Genomic DNA, 18,366 nt, shown 5'->3' on the forward strand with positions numbered 1-18,366 from the left:
ACACTGCTATACTTTATCTTGGCCAGGTCGCAGTTGCAAATGAGAACTTGTTCTCAACTAGCCTACCTGGTTAAATAAAGGTGAAATAAAAAATAAATAAAAAAATCCGAACATTTAAATTTGAAGAAAATCGTTTGCTTAATATAATGGCTTTGAAATTATTTTTACTTTTACCTTTGATACTTATGTATATGTAACAGTATAACTTTAGACTGTCCCCTCGCCCATACTCGGGCGCAAACTAGGGACCCTCTGCACACATCAACAACAACAGTTACCCATCGCCCCACAAAAGCCGCAGCCCTTGCAGAGCAAGGGGAACTACCTACTTCAAGGTCTCAGAGCAAGTGACGTCACCAATTGAACCGCTGTTTCGCGCGCACCACCGCTAACGAGCTAGCTATTTCACATCCGTAACATACAGTGGCGTGCCTGGGGCCTGGGCCTTCAGTGAGGTCCTACACAGTCCCACCCGAATTAATCCACCTCTTATTACCATCATTATGATGCCATGGCTCTACACACTATACATTTAGACAGAAAATCAGTATAACCAAGCTGTGCGTCACCTTGAAATTGACATTTTTATTCAGAGAATTGCAGGGGAAGAGTACAATACAGTGCAGTTCATCTAATAGGCAAGAACATAGTCGAGTGCAACAGAGTTACATTAATATTCTTCTTCTATCCATTTCTGGTCCACAAACTTTGAGCTTTAAGTCCCCAAAAAATACACTTCCTGTTTACCCAAAAACATAACACAATCAATGAGTCTTTTCAATATTTTCCTATTTTTCTTCACCTTTTCATTGTGCAGCTCCATTGCCCTGCGCGCTTGTTCGTTGAGCTGTAGATCCACTCCGGTGTCTCCAAAAGTTTTCAAAAGCCCCATTGCTTGTAAGTGCCCAGCCGTACTTTGGTGTCTCTTTGCTGCCTTGGTTAGACAACTCAAGTTTGCAAAGCCAGTGTGGCTCCAAACACCAAATCGATCACTTGCAAATAATAGGCATTCCCAGCAGTACAGTTTGCAGTGCTTCTCCGTGCCTGTGAGCCATTAATAGCGCTCGTAGTTGGAACTTTGAAAGTGGCGAACGAACCCCTTTCCCGCCTGTGACAGGCTTTGTCGCGTCGGCGTCGGGCAACCTCTCCTTGCAATGTCTAACTTTTCTTGAAAAGTTTGTCTTGAGAATGGCGTTATAATTATATCCTCGACCAGATCGATATCTTCTCCTCCTTCCGCCATTGTGGATTGAAAAAACAGCTTAGTATTACGCAAATTAATTTGATTATCAAATTCCGTTTCCAGTGCCCATAGGACTTGCCTTTCAATATTGGTGATCCAATCAAAAGACGTGCACGCACTACTTCCTGCGAGCTGGCTCCTGTGTAACACTGCACGAACAATTAATATTTACAATCGGTATCCGTCAACTGGTAAACGACATTATGAATCTCAACAGGCTGTGGGGGCATCCACTGCCAGAGCTTCCACAGCACCAATCGCTCTTTAAACTATTTCCCGCGCCTCCCAGTAGGAGAACTACTGTACAGTTTCTTGATGTGGATGTTCCCTGAAAAATAAAAATTAATACATGACATTGGTCAGTTTCGGTGTTATGAAACTGATGGAGACTATTTGTAAAAAAATATATATATTTATTTAACTAGGCACAAAGCATATATAACAGGTTAGGATAATTAAAGTGGCAGGTTAGGATATTTAAGGTGGCTGGTTAGGTGAATAAGCATGGCAGGTGAGGAGACTGAGGTTAACATTAGGAAAAGGGTTTGCGGTCTGCAATTACACCCTTCTCGGATCAAGGGGCCAGGCTTCCAGTCGATAAGCATGCTTTCCAAGTGCTCAGAGGGCATTTTCGGTACTGCAGTTCAGATGAAGCACGGCCCACTTCCCATTGAATTCCCATAGCAAAGTAAATAAAAAATATATATAATATTTGATCAAGTTTGTAAATAAAACATCCATTGAATTACTCAAGTAATTGCCGTAGTCAGATTTGTTCCCATCACTCACAGCCAAAGATAACTATTTTAGATTCATGATGTGAGGTGGGTGAGTTTATGTCACATGCAGATGCTTAAGGGAAAACACACCTCTTGACCTGCTGTGCATAATTTAGGTTAAGGTGCAGCCTCGTCTCATAGACTAAGTGTAACATAGTAAATATAAATCAGGGACTCTCAAATCAGTATTATGTTACGTTTTTCTGGTTACAAAAGACAGATGGTTACTCAATAAATGGAATTTGTTGGTGCTGTACTGTAACAGCGATCTGAGCCAGTTGAAAGTATTGACAACAGGGATATATTGTTGGTGACTGTGTGCTCCTTCATTAGTTTTGTGTTTATTATTATTTTACTTCTGGTACCCTCCTACCTGAGAGGCATGAGGCCTGAGAGGCGTTGCACTGTTAAAATCATCCCAGTGTGGAGATGAAACACCTGTGTGTTACAAAGCCACATGCTCTGTCCTCTCTGCTCTACCTAGGTGTTTTAATGTGGGAAACACAGAGATAATACTAATACCGAGAGAACCACTGCTCTACCTAGGGTAATACTAATACAGAGATAACCACTGCTCCCCGCAGCGCCGACGCCGGCCTCGGGACGACTCTGGGGCCGAGGCGCAGGGCGATCCGGATGGAGGCGATGGAACTCTCTCAACATGGATGGATCCAGAATATCCCCCACCGGGACCCAGCACCTCTCTCCGGACCGTACCCCTCCCAGTCAACGAGGTACTGCAGGCCCCTCACCCGGCGTCTTGAGTCCAGAATAGCTCGTATCGTGTACTCCGGGGACCCCTCGATGTCCAGAGGGGGCGGAGGGACCTCCGGAACCTCACCTTCCTGCATGGGACCAGCTACCACCGGCCTGAGGAGAGACACATGAAACGAGGGGTTAATGCGATAATACGAAGGAAGTAATAATCGATAACAAACCTCGTTTATTCTCCTCAGGACTTTAAAATGGCCCTACACACTGCGGACCCAGCTTCCGGCAGGGCAAGCGGAGGGGCAGGTTTCGGGTCGAGAGCCAGACCCTGTCCCCCGGTGCAAACACGGGGCCTCACTGCGGTGACGGTCAGCGCTCTTCTTCTGCCGTCCACTCGCCTGACGTAATGACTCCTGGACGGCTCTCCAGGTCTCCTTAGAACACTGCACCCACTCCTCCACCGCAGGAGCCTCAGTCTGGCTCTGATGCCATGGTGCCAGGACCGGCTGGTACCCCAACACGCACTGAAATGGTGACATGTTGGTAGAGGAGTGGCTTAGTGAATTCTGGGCCATTTCAGCCCAGGGGATGTATCTCGCCCACTCCCCTGGCCGGTCCTGGCAATACGACCGTAGAAACCTACCCACCTCCTGGTTCACTCTCTCCACTTGCCCATTACTCTCCGGGTGATACCCTGAGGTCAGGCTGACCGAGACCCCCAGATGTTCCATAAATGCCCTCCATACTCGGGAGGGAAACTGGGGACCCCGATCAGAAACAATATCCTCGGGCACCCCGTAGTGCCGGAAGACATGGGTGAAAAGAGCCTCGGAAGTCTGCAGGGCCGTAGGGAGACCGGGCAACGGGATAAGACGGCAGGACTTAGAGAACCGATCCACAACGACCAGGATCGTCGTGAGGGGGGGAAGGTCAGTAAGAAAATCCACCGATAGATGGGTCCACGGCCGTTGTGGAACGGGGAGGGATTGTAACTTCCCTCGTGGCAGGTGCCTTGGAGCCTTACTCTGGGCGCACATCCTCACCAAGGTGGGCCACCAATACTTCCCCTAAGACCTCGCACTGTGCTTGAAATACCCGGGTGACCCGACGAGGGTAGACTATGAGCCCATCGAATCAAATAATCACGAACAGCAAGCTGCACGTACCTACGACCCTCCGGACACTGTAGAGGCGCAGGTTCCTCCCTTAGCGCCCGCTTGATGTCCGCGTCCACCTCCCATACTACTAGTGCCACCAGCTTAGCCACCAGAATGATGGGAGTAGGATCGATGGACCGGTCGCACTGTGCTTGAAATACCCGGGTGACCCGACGAGGGTAGACTATGAGCCCATCGAATCATAGAGGCGGGACAGCGCGTCGGCCTTAGTGTTGAGGGAACCTGGTAGATACGAAATCTGGTGAAATACATGGCCCACCTTGCCTGACGAGGATTCAGTCTCCTAGCTGATCGGATATACTCCAGGTTACGGTGGTCAGTCCAGATGAGGAAAGGGTGCTTAGCCCCTCAAGCCAGTGTCTCCACACCTTCAGGGCCTTAACCATAGCCAACAACTCCCTGTCCCCACATCATAATTCCTCTCCGCTGGCCCGAGCTTCTTCGGGAAAAAAAGCACAGGGGCGGAGCTCGGTGGCGTACCCGAGCGCTGTGAGAGCACCGCTCCAACCCCAGCCTCGGATGCGTCCACCTCTACTATGAACGCCAAAGAAGGGTCTGGATGCGCCAACACCGGCGCCTCAGTGAACAGCGCCTTCAACCTACGGAAAGCTCCGTCCGCCTCTGCTGACCACTGCAAACGCACCGGCACCCCCTTCAGCAGTGAGGTAATAGGAGCTGCTACCTGACCAAAACCCGGACAAACCTCCGGTAGTAATCGGCAAACCCTAAGAACCGCTGCACCTCCGTTACCGTGGTCGGAGTCGGCCAATTACGCACGGCCTTGACGCGGTCACCCTCCATTACCACCCCCGAGCTGGAAATACAATAACCCAGGAAGGAAACGGCTCATTTGGAAAACTCACATTTCTCCGCCTTCACGTACAGGTCATGCTCCAGCAGTCGCCCAAGAACCTTGCGCACCAGAGACACATGCGCGGTGCGTGTAGCGGAGTAGATCAAAATATCGTCAATATACACCACCACACCCTGTCCGTGCAGGTCTCTGAGAATCTCGTCAACGAAGGATTGACAGATAGCTGGAGCATTCTTTAACCCGTACGGCATGACGAGGTACTCATAATGGCCAGATGTGGTACTAAACGCGGTTTTCCAAAATAGTACCCTTAGGTAAAATACCAGGACAGCGAGAAAACCCAACAAAACACTAACACCTCTCACAAATACAGAAGAACAAGCCCGCACAAACAGAAGTGGGCTAAACGAACTTAAATAACCCCACCCTAACAACCAAACAATGAACAGGTGAAACCAATTAGACAAAACCAAACGAACACGGGACAAAGGATCGGTGGCAGCTAGTAGACCAGCGACGACAACCGCCACCCGAACAAGAAGGGGAGCCACCTTCGGTAATATTCGTGACACAGACCCTTTCCTCTGAGACTCAAAATTCAGCTCAAGTGCATCCTGTTTCCATTGATCATCCTTGAGATGTTTCTACAACTTGATTGGAGTCCACCTGTGGCAAATTCAAATGTATGGACATGATTGGAAAAGGATCACACGTGTCTTTTTAAGGTCCCACAGTTGACAGTGCAAGTCAGAGCAAAAACCAAGCAATGAGGTCGAAGAAATTTTCAGTCGAGCTCCGAGACAGATTTGTGGTGAGGCACAGATCTGGGGAAGAGTACCAAAACATTTCTCAATTCTCTGTTGGCTGGGCTCCCCGCTTGTGCCTTCAAACTCAACAACTTACCACTGCTTCACCTGGCTATCAGCGGAGCCTTGTCTGGCAACGAAACACTTCATTCAGCCTCATTTACTGCCTTTTAAAATAACATGGCTGATTTACTTAAACAATTGTGGTTTCTACTGACAATTGAGATGTACAAACTATGGCATAAGGGGACGATAAGAGGCAATCCGTAATTTTGATTAAGACATTAATGAGCGAGCTAGGATGGACGTAGTCAATGTAACTATTTGTTCAGCACTTTGGAAATGTACAGCAACATAATTCAGAACATGGGCCGTTCTTAGTGTTCTCCCTGTACGCCAAGTCAGAACCGTAGGATAAATAAAGGGGCATACATGCAGACAATGATTACATTTCTCAAAAACAGGTTATAGGCTACATGTGAACCACCAAGTCAGAACAGTAGGCAAAATTAAGATGTGAAACTAAATACAATTATTAGGGTGAGGCACATGGGCTACTAACATCTTACTACACAACATACACTTAGTATTACTTTCTTAGCTACAGAATACACATCTCCATGGCATATTACATAATTTATGCAGCAGCATACAAGACATTTTTGGACTCACCTTGTTGTGCTGTGCTCACTTGAACAGGAAGGTGACGCGGCAGTAATTTGTGGGCACATTTTATCTAAAATTTCTCATGATTTCTCTTCATAAGACAAAGAATAAAAAGGATTTGCCAGTAGACTGTCGACTTGATTCATGATGATGACTGCTTGCTCAGATGTTGAAAGTATGATGCTGACATGATCAGTCCAATCAAAGCGACTGTAGATATCACATGATTTGAAGTTATTCTATCTGTGGACCTTAAGCCTTCTTGGATGGGCACTTCTAATGTAACTCTATGGCAGCACCCAAGGGGCTTGAATTTTCAATTTCTACCCTTAGACTTGGCAGTGACGTATTGTCCCCATAAATGACAGAACACTGAGCCGATCACGGCGCAAAGCTCACTATTTTCTGTGGGCTTGCCCCACCTCCACAGAAGGCTGAAGACCTGCATTTTGGAGCTGCCTTACTCAAGAAAACAAAAAAAGAGTCCATGTTTGTATGCAGCTTTATTAATAACTCAATATGTTTTTTTTTACATTGTTTGCAAACAAATAATTTATTTCACACTGTTTTATTGCTAAAACTGTGGGGCTCAAAACAGGTGGCTCACCTGCCTTGAATGATGGGTCTCCACTGAACTTATCTAGAACACTGCAGTCCGTCTGGGTGTTTAACCTTCCCAATATCCCTCAGGTCACCCTGCTCCTCCGTACATTCCACTGGCTTCCAGTCGAAGCTCACATCCACTACAAGACAATGGTGCTTAATTACGGTGCAGCAAGAGGAACTGCCCCATCTCTACTTTTCAGGCTCAAACCCTGTATCCCAACCCGAGCACACAGTACTGCCACATCTGGTCTCATGGCCGTCCCACTGCTACAGGATGTCAAGCTCCCTCTCAGCCCAGTCAAAGCACTTCTCTGTCCTGGTACCCCAATGGTGGCACCAGCTTCCTTCTGATGCAAGGACAGCAGAGTCCCTGCCCATCTGCCCCAAAAGGTCTGAAACCCTAAGTCTTTTTTTTAAATGTATTTTTTTACCTTTATTTAACCAGGCAAGTCAGTTAAGAACAAATTCTTATTTTCAATGACGGCCTGGGAACAGTGGGTTAACTGCCTGTTCAGGGGCAGAACGACAGATTTGTACCTTGTCAGCTCGGGGGTTTGAACTCGCAACCTTCCTCTAACCACTAGGCTACCCTGCCACCCCTAAAGAGTATCTCCCCAAATAATACTACTACTAATAATAATACTTCAATAATAATAATAATAATAATAATAATAGTGACACTGGCTAATTGAGGAGAAATGTATTTACTGTAGGCCGTCTATATGAAGAACTGAATACAACCATAAGAACCATTCATACTGTCAGATCCAATATGAAGAACTGAATACAACCATAAGAACCATTCATACTGTCAGATCTCAGAGAAGAAGAGGTTGACCAGTACATATTGATGTAACTTTATTTTTCATTGGCAGATCAATAAAGTTTGCTTTAAGTTATCCAAACACATTCATGATCAGTAACTAAAATAATTAATCCAGTTTTAAAGACAATTAATAAACACATGGATTAATTTCATAAACTGTGTATCATTAAATAAAGTTCTAAAATAATCCCCCCAAACTAGTGGTGAAAAGTGATCATCACACCATCTCTATCTGATACATGTTAGGGGCGGAAGGTAGACTTGTGGTTAGAGCGTTGGGCCAGTAACCAAAAGGTCCACGAGCTGACAAGGTAAAACTCTGTTGTTCTGCCTCTGAACAACGCAGTTAACCCACTGTTCCTAGGCCATCATTGTAAATAAGAATTTGTTCTTAATTAACAGACTTGCCTAGTTAAATAAAGGTTCAAAAAATGTTTGTTTTTTAAAGAAGTGTCTACTAGCTCATTCCCACAGAATAATGCAGAGGGACAACTTGGTCTCAGAGCAAAATGTATTATGTATTACAAAAACATCCGTGCCACTCCATTTAGTATGTTAGGTTACATTACATTACCAATATAAACTGAACTAAAATATAAAGTAAACATGTAAAGTGTTTCACGAGCTGAAATAAAACATTCCAGCAATGTTCCATGTGCAGAAAATGCTAATTTCTCTCAAATGTTGTGACCAACTTTGTTACTATCCCTGTTTGTGAGCATTTCAGCCTTTGTCAAGATAATCCATCCACCTGACAGGTGTGGCATATCAAGATGTTGATAAAACAGCATTATCATTACACAAGTGCACCTTGTGCTGGGGGACAATAAAAGGCCCCACAACACAATGTCACATATATCTCAAGTTCAGGGAATGTGCAATTGCATGATGACTGCAGGAGAGAATTCAATATGTATATCTCTACCATAAGCCACCTCTAACGTCCTTTTAGAGAATTTGGCAGTACATCCAACCGGCCTCACAACTGCAGATCACATGTAACCACGGCAGCCCAGGACCTCTTCACCTGCAGGATTGTCTGGGAGGGGGCTGAGTAGTATTTCTGTCTGTAATCAAGACCTTTTGTGGGGAAAAACTCATGCCGATTGAATGGGCCTTTGAATGGGCCTGGCTCCCAAGTGGGCCTATGCCCTTCCCAAGTCCCACCCATGGTGGAGCCCCTGCCCAGTCATGTGAAATCCATAGATTATGGCCTCTTATTTAAAATGACTGATTTCCTTATACAAACTATAAATCTTTGAAATTGTTGTGTTTAAATTGTTCAGTATAATACGACTTCAAGGATGTATCGTATGTTACGAATGACAATTCTTACGTTATTTTACGCATTGCTATTCATACAATATGTTACGAACTTGTAATATGTATGATATGCTAACATACTAAGTAATAGCTAAAAAGTAGTAAGTAGTTGCAAAGTTGCTGATTAGCTAAAATGCTACAGTCCTCCTTGATGAGATTCTAAACACAGCAGCCTTTGGCTAGAAGTTTGAGTTACACGCCCACCCTTCCACAGAACAGGAGTAAGGCTTCTCTCCTGTGTGACTACATTGGTGTGTTTAGTTGCTATGGTGAGAGAAACTCACCCAAAAGTCAGAGCAGACGTAAGCAGGCTTCTCTCATGCGTGTGTTCTCTGATGAACTATCAGCTCGGTTGCTGTTTTGAAGTATTTTACACAAACAGAGCAGGAGTATGGCTTCTCTCCTTTATGTATATGTTGGTGTGTGTTTAAGGTATTCAGTCGAGAGAAACTCACCCCACAGTCAGAACAGGAGTAAGGCTTTTCTCCTGTACGTGTTCTCCGATGAACTTTTAGCTTAGTTGATGTTGTGAAGCATTTACACAGTCAGAGCAGTAATAAGGCTTCTCTCCTGTGTCTGTCCTCTGATGAACTGTTAGCACAGTTGATGTTTTGAAGCATTTTCCACAGTCAGAGCAGGAGTAATGCTTCTCCCCTGTATGTATACGTTCATGTGATTTTAAGTTGGAAAGTTGCGAGAAACTAGTTCCACAGTCAGAGCAGACGTAAGCAGGCTTCTCTCCTGTGTGTGTTCTCTGGTGAACTTTTAGCTCAGTTGATGTTTTAAAACATTTTCCACAGTCAGAGCAGGAATAAGGCTTCTCTCCTGTGTGTATACGTTGGTGTGTTTTTAAGGTGCCCAGCTGAGAGAAACTCGCCCCACAGTCAGAGCAGAAGAAAGGCTTCTCTCCTGTATGTATACGTTCATGTGATTGTAAATGGGAAAGTTGAGAGAAACTCGCCCCACAGTCAGAGCAGAAGAAAGGCTTCTCTCCTGTATGTATACGTTCATGTGATTGTAAATGGGAAAGTTGAGAGAAACTCGCCCCACAGTCAGAGCAGAAGAAAGGCTTCTCTCCTGTGTGTGTTCTCTGATGAACTTTTAGCCCATTTGATTTTTTAAAACATTTTCCACAGACAGAGCAGGAGTATGGCTTCTCCCCTGTATGTACACGTTCATGTGATTTTAAGTGGGAAAGCTGAGAGAAAATAGTTCCACAGTCAGGGCAGAAGAAAGGCTTCTCTCCTGTGTGTGTTCTCTGGTGAACTTTTAGCTCAGTTGATGTTTTAAAACATTTTCCACAGTCAGAGCAGGAATAAGGCTTCTCTCCTGTGTGTATACGTTGGTGTGTTTTTAAGGTGGCCAGTCTGATGTTGTGAAACTTTTCCACAGTCAGAGCAGGAATAAGGCTTCTCTCCTGTGTGTGTTCGCTGATGAACTTTTAGCTCATTTGATGTTTTAAAATGTTTTCCACAGTCAGAGCAGGAATAAGGCTTCTCTCCTGTGTGTATTCTCTGATGAACTTTTATATCATATAATGTTCGAAAACATTTTCCACAGTCAGAGCAGGAATAAGGCTTCGCTCCTGTGTGTATACGTTGGTGTGTTTTTAAGGTGTCCAGCTGAGAGAAACTCGCTCCACAGTCAGAGCAGAAGAAAGGCTTCTCTCCTGTGTGTGTTCTCTGGTGAACTTTTAGCTCTTTTGATGTTTTAAAACGTTTTCCACAGTCAGAGCAGGAATAAGGCTTCTCTCCTGTGTGTGTTCTCTGATGAACTTTTAGATAAGTTGATGTTTTGAAGCATTTTCCACAGTCAGAGCAGAAGAAAGGCTTCTCTCCAGTGTGTGTTCTCTGATGAACTTTTAGCTCATATAATGTTAGCAAACATTTTCCACAGTCAGAGCAGGAATAAGGCTTCGCTCCTGTGTGTATACGTTGGTGTGTTTTTAAGTTGCCCAGCTGAGAGAAACTCGCCCCACAGTCAGAGCAGACGTAAGGCTTCTCTCCTGTGTGTGATCTCTGATGAACCTTTAGCTCATTTGATGTTTTAAAACGTTTTCCACAGTCAGAGCAGGAATAAGGCATCTCTCCTGTGTGTGTTCTCTGGTGAAGTTTTATGACCTAATGTTTTAAAACATTTTCCACAGTCAGAGCAGGAGTAAGGCTTCTCTCCTGTGTGTATTTTTAGGTGTATTTTTAGCTTTGATAGAAATGGGAAAATCTCTTCACAATGTGGGCAGTGATGAGACCTCTTAGCTCTCTGATCTTCCTGCTGTTGCTCTCTGGATGTGGAGAATGTCTCAACATGGTATCCTGTGTGAACATCAGAAAAAACAGTCAGTTGGTGTGATATACATGTTAATCAAATGTATTTTATGAAGCACTTTTTACATCAGTAGTTGTCACAAAGTGCTTAACCTGTCTGGTTCAAATCCCATAATTAAAATTATTTTACACCATTTTAAAGATAAACTTCTTGTAAATCCAGCCACAGTGTTCGATTTCAAATAGGCTTTACGGCGAAAGCACACCAAACGATTATGTTAGGTCAGCACCTAGTCACAGAAAACCATACAGTCATTTTCCAGCCAAGGAGAGGTCTCATAAAAGTCAGAAATAGCAATTAAATTAATCACTAACCTTTGATGATCTTCATCAGATGGCACTCACAGGACTTCATGTTACACAATAAATGTGTGTTTTGTTCGATAAAGTTAATCTTTATGTCCAAAAACCCCATTTGAAATTGGTGTGTTGTGTTCAGAAATGCATGGTCTCAAACAAACATCCGATGAAAGTAAAGAGAGCCATCAGAAATACTCATCATAAACATTGATAAAAGATACAAGTGGTAAACATACGAATACAGATAAACTTCCCCTTAATGCAAACGCTGTGTCAGATTTCAAAAAGGCTTTACGGAGAAAGCACACTTTGAGATTATGTTAGGTCAGCGACTAGACACAGAAACCCATACAGCCATTTTCCAACCAAGGAGAGCTTCACAAAAGTCAGAAATAGCAATTAATTAATCACTTACCTTTGATGATCTTCATCTGGTGGCACTCCCAGGTCTCCATGTTAGACAACAAATGTTTGTTTTCTTCGATAAAGTTCATCTTTATGTCCAAATACCTCCGTTTTGTTGGTGCGTTTAGTTCAGAAATCCAAAAGGCACAATAAGCACTCTTGAAAAGTCAAAAACACAATAAAAGATGGTAGAAACATGTCAAACGATGTTTAAAATTAATCTTCAGGTTGCTTTTGTCATAAATAATCAATAATATTTCAACCAGACAAAAGCTTTGTCAATGGAAAAAGGTAAACAAGAAATGCGCGCTCCCGATCATGTGTCTGGCTCATATGGATGGACATTTCCACTGTCCTCTCATTGAAAGCGGTGTATCTCCCTCATTTTTCAGAGTAAAAGCCTGAAACAATGCCTAAAGACTGGTCACATGTTGAGGAAGCCATAGAGATCTCAAACAATGCCAGGACTGGTCACATCTTGAAAGACAGATTTTCACTGGGTCCTCCAGAGATGTTTGATCGGGTTCAAGTGGAAAAACAGCTTTCAAAATAATGACATTCCGAAACGTTGAATTTTCCCAAGTTGTCTTGGCCAAAGAGTTCAATCTGGTTTTAGACCAGATAATCTTGTTTCTCATGGTCAGAGTCCTTTAGGTGCCTTTGGCAAACTCCAAGCGGACTGTCATGTGCCTTTTACTGATGAGTGGCTTCTGTCTGGGCACTCTACCATAAAGGCCTGATTAGTGGATTGCTGCAGAGATGGTTGTCCTTCTGGAAGATCCATAGAGGAACTCTTAGCTCTGTCAGAGTGACCATCCTGTTCTTGGCCACCTCCCGAACAAGGCCCTTCTCCCTCGATTGCTCAGAATTTGCGGGTGGCCAGCTCTAGAAAAGAGTCTTGGTGGTTCCAAACTCTTCCATTGAAGAATGATGGAGGCCTCTGTGTTCTTGGGGACATTAAATGCAGCAGAAACCAAACAGGGTATCGGTCCCCAGATCTGTGCCGACATAATCCTGTCTGGATGAGCTCTCCAGACAAATCCACTAGATGTCACCTCATAGAAACTTGGTTTTACTCTGACATGCACTGTCAACTGAGGGACCTGACATAGACAGGTGTGTGCCTGTCCAAATCATGTCCAATCAATTGAATTTACCACAGAGTGGACTCCAATCAATGCTTTTCTTAGAAACATCTCAAGGATAATCTTATAGCAATGATTGAAAACTTAAAAACATAAATAAAATTGTATTTTTTTTTTTTTTAAATCATTTGCAAGTTTCTGAAAACCTGTTTTCGCTTTGGAAAAATGGGGTGTGTGTTTTTGACTTGGAAAAACATGACCTAATCAATCTTAGAATATGTTGTACCAAAATGGGAAAAATGGGAACTTTTTAAATCGGAGGGCACTGGGTAGACCCCTTAAGTGATTTTCCCCATTTTTGAATTGAGATTGCATCCTGTTTTTCCATTGATCAACATTTTTTCCACGTTTTGTTATGTTACAGCCTTATTCTAAAATTTAAAAAATATATATCCTCAGCAATCTACACACCCTCATAATGACAAAGCTAAAACAGGTTTAGAGATTTTTGCAAATGTTTTAAAAAAACACAAAAAAAAACAGAAGAACAAGACAGACTCAAAATTGAGTTCAGATGCATCCTTTTTCCATTGATCATCTTTGAGATGTTTCTACAACTTGATCTATACAACATATGAAATATCCACTACTGTTCAAAAGTTTGGGGTCACGTAGAAATGTCCTTGTTTTGAAAAAAAAGCACATTGATTGTCCATTAAAATAACATCAAATTGATCAGAAATACAGTGAAGACATTGTTATTGTTGTAAATGACTATTGTAGCTGGAAACTGCAGATATTTTATGGAATATCTACATGAGGCGAACAGATGGCCCATTATCAGCAACCATCACTCCTGTGATCCAATGGCATGTTGTGTTAGCTAATCCAAGTTGATCATTTTAAAAGGCTAATACAACAAAACAACCCCTGTTTTCTTACGAGATTTTTAGATGGTTTTTTATCATTAGATAACCCTTTTGAGGGCCTCCCGGGTGGCGCAGTGGTTAAGGGCGCTGATTAAAACAGCGCCAGCTGTGCCAAAATAATTTTCGCGCACCAGGCTCTTTGCGTGACCAAACAGTAATCCGGGGGAGGTCTGTGGGGCATATTCCCATGAAATTGATTAGATCGTCCGGTTTGGGAGGGTTGCGGTAGGGATATTTTCATGGCACCAGTGACTCCTATGGCGGGCCGGGCGCAGTATTGACAATGATGATGCCAGGTGCACAGTGTTTGAAATGAGTATGCCTAACTTGGTGATTGAGGGTATTAAACATTTTCAACAGTCTTAAGACAATGTGTGGGCAAAGGCAGGCGTGACAAGTTTTTAAATGTTTTGCTTCGCTGTGAAGTCTTGAGTTGTTCAGGGATGTGTGATGTCAGAATTACAGAATTCAACCTAGCAATTGACTGGTCATAACTTATGGAGGTCTAATATATGAAGATAACTTATAGGTAGAACCAGCTCTTACCGTGACTAACAGTTGTCCTAATCTTCTCCTCCTCTTCTTCATCTTTAATGTTGACATTCAGCTCCAGTGTTTGACTGCAGTCTTCCAGCTTCACTGATGCCATCTCTGAATCCTGCAGAGCAAACTGGGCTCCACTGTCACAATCAGGACCCAGTGACTGTAGGTTTCTACTCAGTGTGGAAGGAGGCAGGCTGAGTTTGTCCTCACTGTTGATGTTACTGGCCTCAGACTTAATCTGAGTCGGTCTGTAGTAATAAAGACAAACGGACACAAAAGTTATTTTCTTGACAGTTCTGGCACTTTATTCTGTAAAAATATTTTCTTGTTTTTCTTGTTCAATTATCTAATTTCAGTAGATCAGGTAGCTAATCCTTGACAAAACATTCATTCACGTTAGACACAAAGTACACATTTTAAATATCACAACATAAGTGCACTTAATCTATAGTAGATTTCCTAAATTCACATAAATGCATAAATGACTCATAAACCATTCAGTACAAGATCGCAGTATGTTTCAGGCAGCACTATGTACTATTTTATGAATAACCTTGTCTTCACTATATTATTTCACTCACAAAAACCAATTGTATTTCCCATTCACACCATACTCAGAATTATCAGGGGTCGTACAGTGGCAAGTAAAATTCAAGGACTTTCAAGCACTAATATTTATTTACTTGAAGCCCCGTGTGAAAACCTTGAATTATAGATAAATATAGAAACAACTGAATGTGTCTGAATATTAGTACACATGTAAAGAACTGATAATCATTATATTCAGCTTCAAAACTGTAGAGCAACTGAAATGTTCTCTCTCTGATCAGGCACTACCTGCACTGAAGTCCGTTGATGCAGACCTCCTATGGTATCATGGAGGTCCACAAACAAACCTTTAAGGTCCATGTCTGTCTAATTCAGTACTAAGAAAATAAAGCAAGAAATCCCTATTAACTTCTACCACACCCTCCCCTTCCCCAAAACCCTCCACACCCCCAATAAACTATATCAATAGATCCCTTTCTGTGTTTGCAAACATTGGGGTCTTTATCATGCTGAGACAATCCACCCCCAGAGTACCCAGCTTATCAAAAACCATACCGACAGTAACATCTGTTACCCCCAACAACTCTGCTGCAGTTTACAAGAAAACTTTAAACCTGGTATTTCTGCTTTACACAATCCAAGTTGTTGATAAGCTTACATATGAATGCTATGAAGTAAATTGTATTCACTATTACAGAATCCTTTGCCACAGCATATTTATGGGCACAAGATTTCTGAATAGGCCTCTAAATCATGTCAGGACTAGTAGAAAGACCAGTTCTGACAGTAGGTCCTCTTACTACAGGACCAGCCATGGAAGCTCCATCAGTCTGACAGTAGGTCCTCTTATTACGGGACCAGCCATGGAAGATCCATCAGTCTGACAGTAGGTCCTCTTACAACGGGACCAGTCATGGAAGCTCCATCAGTCTGACAGTAGGTCCTCTTACTACGGGACCAGCCATGGAAGCTCCATCAGTCTGACAGTAGGTCCTCTTACTACGGGACCAGCCATGGAAGCTCCATCAGTATGACAGTAGGTCCTCTTACTACGGGACCAGCCATGGAATCTCCATCAGTCTGCAATGTAGTTCCACCAGTCTGTCTTACAGCCTCTGCATATGATAGATCATGACAGATTCTATATCTCTGAGCATCTCTCTGCACCTGGCATCCACCAAATGCTGCTCTTTGTCCTCCACACAAATGCAACACTTAACTGTCACATTGCTCCAACATTCACTGTAATTATGTTCCCCACAACACTTGGCACATCTTTTCACTCAACAGCTACATGTCCCATTCTTTGGCATGATGTAAGAAGGGCTTTATAAATACATTTGATTGGTTGAATGAGGAGGCTGGGTCAAAATCTCTGACATTGAAGCTAAGGAATCCTATTCTGTACTTTTCCAGACAAAACCTTCTAACACCTCAACAGCACTGATAAGCTTCAACCACTCTGTCTCCCTTCACATGTTCTTTAACAATATCATCCATGGACATAGATATTGGGACCTCAGAGATTATTACTCCCTTCAATGTAGCATCAGCTCCAGGGTCATGGCTTCTGAGCTTCGTCCCATTATGATTTTCCATTTGAAGAATCTTCCCTTGCTGAACCTGACCAGCACAAGATATTAACAATCTACCATTTATTTTTTATTTCACCTTTATTTAACCAGGTAGGCTAGTTCAGAACAAGTTCTCATTTACATGGATGCAGCCTAGTTTAACTTCAACTCTTTTTTATGGCCTTGGTTAATCAGATAGGGCCTCATTTACACCCTGTGGTCTCCTCAAACACCATCCCAACTTTCCACTCGGACACATTATTACTCTTGTTCACTACCGTGGGCCTCTAGTTACTATACTACATGCACCCCTGCTTCCAGTATCATTATCTCTGTTGTTCCTATGTCTTTCCACTACAGACCATTCAAATACTAGGCCCTCATCCTCCCACTCCATGTCATCAGAACTGTCCCCACATTGATCGCATTCCAGCACAGCTGTTGCTTCTCAAACTCTCAATTTCCATTGTTTCAGGGGTGTCAAACTCATTCCATTGAGGGCCGAGTCTCCGCGTGTTTTATTTGTTTCCTTTCAATTAAAACATAGACAATCAGATGAGGGGAGTTCCTCACTAATTAGTGATGTTAATTCATTAATCAAGTACAAGGGTGGAGCGAAAACCCGCAGACACTTGGTCATCCATGGAATGAGTTTGACACGTGCTCCGATTCATCCGCATTAATCGACGCCATTCCATGCAGTTGTGTAAGGGACTGCTAATTCCTATGTAGGTGACATTACATTACTATTAATTCCTATGTAGGTGACATTACATTGCTATAGCTGAGACAACGTATTTTCATAGTAAAACATGTTGGGCCCCATACAGGATATCTCTCACACACACACACTCACTTGAATCATCCACAACACTGTCACAACAGGATACTCCTAGCCACAGGTGCTAGCCGTCAGTTCGGCCACAACTCCCCAGAAGATAGGGACGCACACACATTACACACTGACTCTCGAGGACAAGATAGGGACGCACACACATTACACACGGACTCTCGAGGACAGGACAGGGACGCATACGCTCTTACACACTGACCCCAAAAGACAGGGACGACGCACATACAGTACACACATAGCTGCCGAGGACACCCAGATAAGACACCCACAGATTGTCAGAAAGCCTAGACTTAGAGACAAACTAGCACACACACACATAATCTCCCTCCCAGCCGAACATTGTGTGACTGAAGATAGCGCACACACCAGATCTCCTTTTCAGCTGAACATGGTGTGACGACCAAGAACAGGCATGGCAGGATTCTACGATGACGGACAGACAACTGAGCCAATGCCGGATGACTACACCCCAGCCTGATCCAATCCGAAGATCCGATCTCCTAGAAATCAACCTACTTTCTGTTCTGTATATGAAGCTTGTACTCACTGTTAGCAGGGTTCTTTCTGCTAGTCTCTGATGAGCTAACAGAGGGGCCCGTATATACGCTGTACCAGATATCTTCACTCTGAATAAACCTGTCGCTTGTCGTACAATCTACCACCTTGTCTGCATCGATCCTTGACCGACTCACCCTTTATCATATCACATTATCAACAGTTGGCATCTCTCTCCAAATGGTGAAGGATAACTTCAGCTAGCTTCTCTCTATTTTGACACTTCATCACACAGCCTCATGTCGCCATTTCCCCACGAGCAAACTCCTAGGAAGACGACCAAAACCGTTGAAGCCG

The 18,366-nt window shown here is 43.4% G+C and overlaps 1 long non-coding RNA gene across 1 annotated transcript; it reads right to left on the minus strand.

The window, feature by feature from the left end:
* Positions 1 to 2,628: 2,628 nt before the first annotated feature.
* LOC135567247 (uncharacterized) lies at positions 2,629 to 18,360 on the minus strand. The gene is made up of 3 exons (XR_010462307.1): positions 18,207 to 18,360; positions 14,542 to 14,786; positions 2,629 to 2,892 (listed from the first exon to the last, which is right to left on the minus strand). It is a non-coding gene; the product is annotated as an uncharacterized LOC135567247 (long non-coding RNA).
* Positions 18,361 to 18,366: the final 6 nt, after the last annotated feature.

The sequence above is a fragment of the Oncorhynchus nerka genome, unplaced genomic scaffold (genome assembly GCF_034236695.1).
Source record: "Oncorhynchus nerka isolate Pitt River unplaced genomic scaffold, Oner_Uvic_2.0 unplaced_scaffold_2299, whole genome shotgun sequence".
In the NCBI taxonomy this organism is placed as follows: Eukaryota; Metazoa; Chordata; class Actinopteri; order Salmoniformes; family Salmonidae; genus Oncorhynchus; species Oncorhynchus nerka.